At 37.1% G+C, this 10,717-nt stretch overlaps 1 long non-coding RNA gene across 1 annotated transcript; it reads right to left on the bottom strand.

Annotated features, from left to right (window-relative positions):
* Positions 1-1,353: 1,353 nt before the first annotated feature.
* On the bottom strand, positions 1,354-5,369 carry LOC135221389 (uncharacterized). The gene is made up of 3 exons (XR_010315915.1): positions 4,492-5,369; positions 2,973-3,166; positions 1,354-1,687 (listed from the first exon to the last, which is right to left on the bottom strand). It is a non-coding gene; the product is annotated as an uncharacterized LOC135221389 (long non-coding RNA).
* Positions 5,370-10,717: the final 5,348 nt, after the last annotated feature.

The following is a 10,717-nucleotide window of genomic DNA, read 5'->3' on the forward strand; positions in this document are numbered from 1 at the left end:
TGCTGTCACGGCCGATAGAGAAAATCTGTCTTAGAAAACGGGAATGATTCCTATTCCGCCACCAGCGGCGGGGCGGTAGATCACCTGACCTACTGTAGAGTGTGCCGCGAAATTCGAATTTCTATCGGGGACGACGGAGTCTATAGCTAAGTATATATCTGACAGGTAAGTTGAATGCATAAAAATATAAATTCATAAAACTATGTGGTGCACTGTTAGCTATGGTTATAGTTTGCTTAATAATTTTACTTAAATATCAATTATGCATACCTTTGGTATAACTCTGTTCAGCTTGGGAAGATGTGAAGATTACACCTAAGGGAAGAGCCCCACAAGGGCCCCCACAGAGAAGTGGAGTCACAGCAGTATACAACTGGTCGACATGGTTGTTGTGTCAACAAACACCACTTCACAAGCCTCTCTCATGTTTTTTGTGAACTCTGAGCATAAACTCTGTTACTAAACAATAATGAAGTTTGTCCCCTTCTCTCAGAATTTCAATTATGGTACCTGGATTGTCAGCTGCATATTTTTCAATTTGGGTAAACTTACTCTCCCCACCAACACTGCCGTGCTTTTCCTGCCGCCATACATCCCAAAGGTGTTCCACAGCTCGCTGTGTTGGATTTATGGCGTTATTTGCCATATCAATCAAATTTCAAAGCAGTTTTTCCTGATGAAATCTGGAAGCCTGTGCTGCTGTCATTCCTGAAACAGAATATGACAGAAAACTACCATTTGACTTCATAATTATGTGGTACAAAGGAACACCTTACAACAACTATAGTACACTGTCTTCTAACCGTAAAGCTAGAATCCGACATCATGAGAAATATCCAAAACCAAGTCCAAAAAACAGTCCACGAAAGAGTATGCCAAACCAAAGATCCAATACGTCACCAAAATAACCGGCTTAGAAGATCAATAGCGATGAAAAAACACGAAAATCAAATCAGGAGTAACAACAACAATGTTGCTGTCACGGCCGATAGAGAAAATCTGTCTTAGAAAACGGGAATGATTCCTATTCCCGCCACCAGCGGCGGGGCGGTAGATCACCTGACCTACCTGTAGAGTGTGCCGCGAAATTCGAATTTCTATCGGGGACGACGGAGTCTATAGCTAAGTATATATCTGACAGGTAAGTTGAATGCATAAAAATATAAATTCATAAAACTATGTGGTGCACTGTTAGCTATGGTTATAGTTTGCTTAATAATTTTACTTAAATATCAATTATGCATACCTTTGGTATAACTCTGTTCAGCTTGGGAAGATGTGAAGATTACACCTAAGGGAAGAGCCCCACAAGGGCCCCCACAGAGAAGTGGAGTCACAGCAGTATACAACTGGTCGACATGGCTTGTTGTGTCAACAAACACCACTTCACAAGCCTCTCTCATGTTTTTTGTGAACTCTGAGCATAAACTCTGTTACTAAAACAATAATGAAGTTGTCCCCTTCTCTCAGAATTTCAATTATGGTACCTGGATTGTCAGCTGCATATTTTTCAATTTGGGTAAACTTACTCTAACCCCACCAACACTGCCGTGCTTTTCCTGCCGCCATACATCCCAAAGGTGTTCCACAGCTCGCTGTGTTGGATTTATGGCGTTATTTGCCATATCAATCAAATTTCAAAGCAGTTTTTCCTGATGAAATCTGGAAGCCTGTGCTGCTGTCATTCCTGAAACAGAATATGACAGAAAACTACCATTTGACTTCATAATTATGTGGTACAAAGGAACACCTTACAACAACTATAGTACATTGGATGAGGAAAGCCACCACAAAATCGTAATTCTGCCTTCAAAATAATTAATACTGCCACTGTTACTAACACACTTACCAGTCTTGGAGGACTGTATTAACCATACCTGTCGAGTCAGTAGTAACCGTAGTACTTTAATAGGTGCTAAAAATTAATAGGGGTTAAAATTAACTTTAATGTGGAAGGCAGCTATTTTTGCCTAACCTAACCTAAACAAACCTACCGGACTATATTAAAAATTATATTAAACAAAACTGAATCTCTTGTTCACTATGGAAGGAATTTAATATTTTGGGGTAATAGGTATGTATAATGTGGGGACAGACATATACCTTTCTTTATTGGTAGGGTAAGGTAGGTTAGGTAAAGTAAGTTAAGGTTAGGTTAGGTTAAGTTAAGTTAGGCAAGCCTAACCAACCAAACTATAGAGGCTCCCGAGTGTGTGTCTTTCATACACCGAGTTGTCATAGTATGTAGAATCTTGGGCCATTCATTAACAGAACTGATGAGTTTTTCGCTATTTCATATCGTATAGAATGGCATGCACAAATATATATATATATATATATATATATATATATATATATATATATATATATATATATATATATATATATAGTTAACAATTTATTTTCTTGCACTTTGAACGTCGTCCCCATGTTATACAAAGGTTCCATATTTTGTGTAAAAGTTGAATGTGAACCATGCATAGGCTAATTAATTATTTATATGAATACTAGCATATATCGAGAAGTCCACACTCGTGATCTTAGTCAGTATAAAAAGTGCCCAAGTGAATTATTGGTTATAAAAGTATTGGCACCTTTTTCTTGTCCAATTCTTTCCAAATCAATGGCGCATAATATTGTTTAACTACAGGATCAATCTGTCCACCACCCAAACCTGATATTACTACTCCCGAGGATCAATCCGTTCATTAAGGGTAAAAGAAAACAAGGTTAATTTGTCTGGAAGTCCGTGGAACCAGCTGTCCGATTTTGTTTGTTTTACTACTAGCAATGCCAAGCTGATTGGTGGATGGTATTACGAGCTTTTGGAGCCAGTATTACGTTTCGGTGGCAGTATTACGGTAGCAGAGTAGGTGCATCCCCAAATGGGATTGGGGATGGTCTCCGAAGTAGAGGACAATATCATACAGCTAAGCGTTTTGTGCAACCTTCAAAACACATTATCAACTCACCTGCATGAAAGTACTTGAAAAATTTTTCTCTGGTTTCTGGGAGCACGTGCAGTTCTTTTAATGCAGCAGCTGATTGGTTGTGATTGTGTTCCCCGGTGATTGCTACAAAACAGGGATGTGTCTCAGTTTTGGGGTCTTTGCGCACTGTATTAACAGTGTTCAATTTTATCTTCAAGTCCATCACAACAGGACATCTGAAATTCATGATCAAATGAGTGATGTTTCATCACAGAATATGAAAGCCTACTAAATGTTAAACTGCATCCAAAACAACATTGCATTAATAATATAGTACTAGACTAGGGGTAAACACCGCAGTGGATCCATTGTCATCGCGTGGATCAGCCTTATATATTCACTCGATTTTAATTTGGAATGTGAAACAAGAATACAATTTCATCTTTAAGCATACCATTCAAAAGATTGAAGTTTCGTCAAATATAATGATATATGAAAGCGCCATGGTAATGCAATAATGATAAAATTGCTCTAATAAGATATGCTAATTTCATTCATTTCCCCGTTTATGTGTAAGTCTTATAACCAGTTTGGAGGGTAAACACATACCAATTGGTAACATTGATAAACAATAGAAGAGGACAAACAATGCCGTAGGTACTGTTCACAGCAAAACTGTTGATATTTGAGTCAGGAATCTATTTACTTTTTCAACAATTTATTTTCAAATTAATAATCTTGAATAGCCTAAGTAAAAAATTTATGCACTCTTCTTCTTCTACCAAAACATTTTAGTTTCCTTGGATAAGCCATGGTTGGTGTCATTGTTGACGAAGGTTGTGAAGAAAGTGCCCCAGCGTCTATGGGTACAAGTGGTGTGTGGATTTAGCACATGGAATGGGAAGTTTATTGACACAAGCGGCTCCACAAACATCAAGATGGAGTGAATCTTCTAAATTGTTGGTGTTACCTATACGCAAACATCGAGATGGCATCAATCTTCTAAATTGTTGATGTTAGCTATAAGTAAAAATTTCGAAAGCGTCATGAAGGTGTTTGCACTGCGCATAGCTAGACTTTCATTAACCTCTGTTTAATCTTAAAATATGACCTTAATTTCTAACTTTGGAGAAAATACTTACTTCGGAAGGATAGTAGAGGTCTCGAGCTGTTGCTCTCAGCACCGATAACTTGTGACTGGTGCCATCAGTGTCAGGAGTGTTAAAAGTACTTTTTAGAAGGGTGGATCCAAATGCGGTGAAAACTGGATCAGCTAGTCCAGTCGGTTGTTTCCCCTATCACACTCTGTCCAGTCGGTTGTTTCCCCTATCACACTCTGTCCAGTCGGTTGTTTCCCCTATCACACTGTCCAGTCGGTTGTTTCTCCTATTACACTCTGTCCATTTAGCACACAAATTATGCACACTACATCCCATGCTCAATATTTTTTATTTGATTTTCCTGTACCTCCAATACATAGGCTAGGCTAGTCAGTGTAGACCTGACTAAAAGGCTAAATATTTGTTAAGGGAAAAAAAAGTGCAGTATACTAAATACGTACCCAGTAAAAGTTTTTCTCACTCCCTTGTGCCGCTGGTCTGCATGTATGCACCGCAGTCTCTTATGGTAAGCCAACCTCTTCGGTGTGTATTTACTACTCTTATGGATGAAACTCACGCAATTTTTCTTACAATACGTGTCCTTCCATTTCATCGCCTCCTCTTCAGTTTTAACATTTGTTCTTAGCCTATTACCACCGTGTCTGCCGTGTCTTCCAGGATGATGTTATCAAATCGAGGAACCTCATTGTTGCCATGCTACTTTGAACCAGTACCAACAATCACCACGTGCAAGATTTTTGTGGTTGAAAAATTAAAATGGAATTACACAACTCTCCTTTTATTATGAATGAATTATTATATTAGTACTCAGAGGAATGTGCCTCTGCCTCGGCACCTCCTTTCTGAATAGTTCAGACAATTTTTAGATAAGTTTCAAAAGAAAGATTACAAATGAGTAATAAACGTTATATGAATACAAATATTATTCGTATATGAAACAACACACCACATTATTATGATTAATTCATGTAATTGTCATGGGCAAGGTAACATTCAGGTTCTTTTGTAAAAACATTAACTGCATCTAAACGAACTTTGGCTAGAATGATATTATGAAGAATCTATGAATAATATCATAAAATATGGATATATATCACAATTTCATGTTTACACAACATAATAATAACAGAAACATAAAATAACGGAGGAAAATGAAGAGGGCAGTATGGTGATGCGAAATGCGTCGTCTGCTAGGAGAGTGAGATATCTCCGCCCACAGTTGCTGTAGGGGCGGAGTCTGGGCGAATGCTGAGCATGATGTTACGATGAATCTATGAATAATATTGATTTATATAGCAAAATACGTACACAGCTATCGTAAAAACGGATATACATCAAATTTCATGTTGACATAACATATTAAAGATAATACCAAGTTAAAACCAGCGAATATCTGGGAGGAGAATGAACATAGCGAGTGAGTAGTACGTAAAGGCAACAGATGGCAGCATCTACGTAGAGGCCTAACATAAATAAAAATGATAAAAAAATAACAAAATAAGCTAATGACTGGGAGAAGAATGAAGAGGGCAGTATGGCAAAATGTGTCGTCCATCGTCTGCAAGGAAAGTGAGATCAGCATATTGCAATGGATTTATGAATAATATTGATTTATATAGAAAAATATACACTGCTATCGTAAAATATGGATATAAGTCACAATTTCATGTCAACAAAATAAGCTAATGACGGAGGAGAACGAAGAGGGCAGCATGACGGAGCGAAATGCGTTGTCTGCTAGGGGAGTGAGATATTCGTGTAATTGTCATAAGCATCGGTTCACATCGTAAACACGTTCGCTAAAGAACTTTAAGGCTAGCAGCATATTACAATAAAGTTATGAATAATATTGATTTATATAGTAAATTATGCATATTGCTATCGAAAAATATGGATATATGTCACAATTTCATGTTTACACAACATAAAAATAATAAAAACACAACAAAATAAGCTAATGACGGAGGAGAACGAAGAGGGCAGCATGACGGAGCGAAATGCGTCGTCTGCTAGGAGAGTGAGATATCTCCGCCCACAGTGCTCTAGGGGAGGAGCCTGGTCGAAACCTCAGTGCAGTCCGGGAATATGCCACCGGGTGCCCCCAGGGTAGCTTGGAAAATTTAAATTTCCCAAGTTCCCTGGGGCTCCCGAAGAAAAGTTGAAATAATGTGAATTATTAGTTGTTTTTCTGGTAAGTGTGTGGCTGTGATGTTAATTAAGCATTATTTTAAGTGTTGGTTTTTTAAATTATCTTTGTGCTTTAAAATAGATGTGAAATGAATTCATGTGAAGTGTAATAGTTTCTTCATCACAGTTTGACAAGCCCCTCGGGGATAAATGAAATACCCACCTACCCATCTATCTAGGGCCCCCACAAAGCTAAAAACGGCCCTGCTATGGCGACTCTGATCAGCATTTATACAATCTTCACTCACAGCTTCACTATTTTCTATGCCAAGAATTTACGTTATATTACATTAGCTGTGCAAGACGGACCCCCAGATGCTGAAGCCTTGCCGAGGATGGGGGGCTTAGGGTTCAGCAGCTGGGTACTGATGCCCGGTAGGAACTGCTTTCTCGCTGGGCCTTGGTGCCCAGCTGTTGATCTAACTAAATAAGTCAGCCCTTTTCCTAATACTAAAAACTTTTCATCTTTCTGCTTCCTCCCCCTATAAGATATGGATTTTATATTGATGACTTTCGGCTTGGTTTTGGACATGATTTAGGATTATTCTTGGGATTTGAAGGAGGGTGAGGATGGACAGCATGCCACCTCTCCCGTAGAACTCGAGTACCTGACGTGGTCGAGCGAGGGGAAAGTTTAATGTCAAACCCTCTCCTCAGTGCCGGGTCTGATCTCGACGGACATCACGACGCCTAAGCACTGGAGATAGGGTGTATATCTGGTAAATACCCCTAAGACGACCCTCATTAAAGGGATGACCCGTCCTCTAAGTGTGACTCCATGGTGGGTATGGGGAATATCTGGATGAAATAAGTTTTTCACTTTATATGGCAACCCCCCCTATTTCTGTTGACGACCCTATGCTTTCTTCAAAGGACTTGTCCATGGAATCCCTCCAAAACTCTAGTATGGGTACTTTAGAGCCATACATAACAAACACTGTCTCAAAAGAGAAGAACATTTAAAAGAATAACCATGGAAGATATTTTTTCTCCTCCAGTGTGGTCTCAGTATATCACACTCAAAATTAACGAAGAAGTAACCCCTCTAAGTGACTTGGTTATATACCGTTCACTGAAGAAAATTCTTGGCTGTGACAATCCCCGATTCTCAGCCGAAAAAAACAAAATCATCGTAAAGGCTAAATATGAACAAGAATCGAAGAAACTACTTGAAACTACAAAACTTGGAATTCACCATGTAAATGCTTCTGACGAGGCCCATTATAACACTAGAATTGGAAACATGTTGCTCGATAAACGTAGAATTGAAAATGACACCAATGAATCTGTGTGTGAAACATTAAAAGAAGTCCTAGAAGATCAAAAACACAATGTTAAATCAGTTATTGTTTATGAGAGAAAAAGTGTTAAAACTGGAAGAAGTCTGAAGACAGCTAAAATTATTTTTTCACAGCAAACAATTCCAACATATATGAAAGTAGGAAACAAAAGAATAGCAATTAAAGAAGAACATCCAAAACCTATGCAATGTAAGATTTGCTTGAAATTTGAACATACAGCAAAACGATGCAAGTCTTTGGGCTCGCCTAGATGCTTTAAATGTGGCTCCTTGGAGCTTAGTAGTGATGAGTGCACCAACCCTAAAAAATGCTTTAACTGTAATGGTTTACACCATGCTTATGTAAGGGAATGTGTATATTTCAGATATTTCCAAGAAGCCCTTACCAGATCAAGAAAATTTGGTATAACAGTAAAGGAGGCTAAGGAAGACATGAAAGAAGAAGAAATACAGTTTCCCCGTAAAACATTTGCAGATACGCTCAAACACCAAAGCAAAATCATATCTAACGATATTTCACAAGCTACCCAATCTTCTAATACCAGAAATCAAATAACCGTAGAAAAATCAGATAAAAACAATACTATCGAGATAAGTAATAAGTTCAAAGCACTGACCAACATTGCAGTAGATAATCGTCTTGATGAACAGAGAGAGGATATCACTGTTAACAAATGCAAAAAGAAAGAAGAAAATATATCTCCAAGGATATTCCGTAACAAAAACACACTACAAAATACTAAAGAAATTGAGGAAATATTGAGAGAACTAGATGGACCAGCAGAGATAGGAAAGAGACCTAAAACATACAGTGAACCATCCTCACCTAAGAACGAGAAAAATCTTCACAGTCTAAATAGTAAATGTTTGAAAACTACCAGCTCAGAAGAAACCATTGTTTATACCATCGATAGTAAAGAACCTTCAGAAAATTATTCCTCCGAAATAGCTTTACAGAAATCTAAAGAAACAATAAGAAAACCAAACACCAAACAATATAAGTCACTAGTACGAGACTATGCTATGCCACCAGATTATAGAAAAGGTGCTAGAAGCAAAATTCCTATGTACAGCAACAAAAATATTATCAAAAGTTCCAATTTAAAAACTAAAGTGGACACAGTTCTTTCAGCTCAGGTTTGTAAGACCGACGAAAATAAGTAAAATTCACTTCTACAAATAATAAGGACACTCCCTCATTCATATTGCAATGGAACATTCGAAGCATTAACAAAAACAAGTTAGAGTTACTTAAATTAATTGATGAATATAGCCCAATTTGTATCTGCCTCAATGAAACATTTTTACCTATTTCCTCCAGTTTTACAAATAAATTTTACACATGTTATCAACCTCACTTTGCTAATCCGCAGGGTAATATGATTTTCATTAGAAAAGATGTACCTTTCACAATATATAATCTTTCATAAGAAATAAATGCCTTAGCAGTTCAGATACAACTAGAGGAAATTATAACGATTTGCTCTGTATATCTAAGTCCAAATAATAATATAGATTTAGAAAAGTTGAATGACTTGGTCAAGAAGCTTCCCCAACCAATGCCACTTCTAGGAGATTTCAACGCAAGACATTTATCATGGCGATGTAAAATCAAACTCCAGAGGCAACATAATACTTGATTTTGTTATAGAAAATCAACTCCATATATTAGATAAAGACAAACCAACTCATTTTGACCAACGAACAAAAAGTTACTCTCACATAGATTTGTCCTTGTGCTCACAAGATCTAGCAGACAAATATTTTTGGAACACTTATGATGATTTGTGTGGTAGCGATCAATTAATAAATTTAATGCTCATAAAGCCAATTGGGAAGATTTTAGTGAATGCATGAGGAATGTTCCATTATGGGATAATAATTTGGACATAGAAACTATTCTGGTTATGTTTTTAGTTCTGGTAATTGATGCTGCAGAGTCATCTATACCATTTGTAGCACAAGTAAAGATTAAATGTCCAGTTCCTTGGTGGAATGAGGAGTGTAAAAAAGCAAAGAAGGCCCGTAGTAAAGCCCAAAGAAAATTTAAGAAGTCGAGAAACGATTCAGATTACATAGATTATAAAAGGTCATGTGCTGTAGCAAAACGAATATTTAATGAAGCACAAAGAAAATCTTGGTGTAACTTCCTAAAGTCGGTGTGCAAAGATACACCCCTAAGTAAGATCTGGAAAAAAGTCCATAACAAAATACTAGGAAAGCACATTCGATCCCATGTCCCAGTTTTGAAAATTAATAGCAAACTGATATATGATCCTAAAGAGGTAGCAACTTGCCTAGCAGAACATTTAAGTAATATTTCCAAAGGTTCGTCAATAAAATCTTTTCGCGCCATTAAAGAAAAAGAAGAAAAAATTCCAATTAATTTTGAGACTGATCAATATTATTCATACAATGATTGCTTTACCATGGATGAACTTTTATCGGCATTGTCAACATGCTTCAATACAGCCCCTGGTGAAGATATGATCACTTTTGAAATGTTGAAACACCTTCACCCAAACAGTTTACAATATTTATTAAAGCTATATAACAAAATATGGATTGAAATATATTTCCCACAAGATTGGCGGAAAGCACTGGACCTTCCATTCTTGAAGCCAGGCAAAGATCCTTATGACACAGATAGCTACAGACCAATAGCATTAACAAGCTGTTTATGTAAATTGTTTGAGAAAATGATTAACAACTGATTAATCTGGTATCTTGAAAAAACAGGATACTTTTCCGTTACACAATATGGATATAGGAAACGAAGATCTACCCTAGATCCTTTAACTTTACTTGACACCGATATTGGGAAAGCATTTGCTTCAAACAGCTATGCCACAGCCATCTTCTTTGATATGGAGAAGGTCTATGACAAGACATGGAATCATCAGATTTTAAAAGAAATGCATTATTCTGGACTGAGAGGATTTTTACCCTCAAACATAGTACAATTTTTAAAGGAAAGAACTTTTAAAGTTAAGATAAATGGTGTTTTATCTAAGGAGTACCCACAATATGAAGGAGTTCCACAAGGTAGTGTTTTGAGCACCACCCTTTTTATCATGGCTATTAATGATATTACAAAACAACTACCAACTGGTGTACAGAGTTCATTATATGTAGATGATTTTGCCATTTGGATCATCCACTCTGATATCTATACAGGA

This window comes from Macrobrachium nipponense, chromosome 2, assembly GCF_015104395.2.
Source record: "Macrobrachium nipponense isolate FS-2020 chromosome 2, ASM1510439v2, whole genome shotgun sequence".
Classification (NCBI taxonomy): domain Eukaryota; kingdom Metazoa; phylum Arthropoda; class Malacostraca; order Decapoda; family Palaemonidae; genus Macrobrachium; species Macrobrachium nipponense.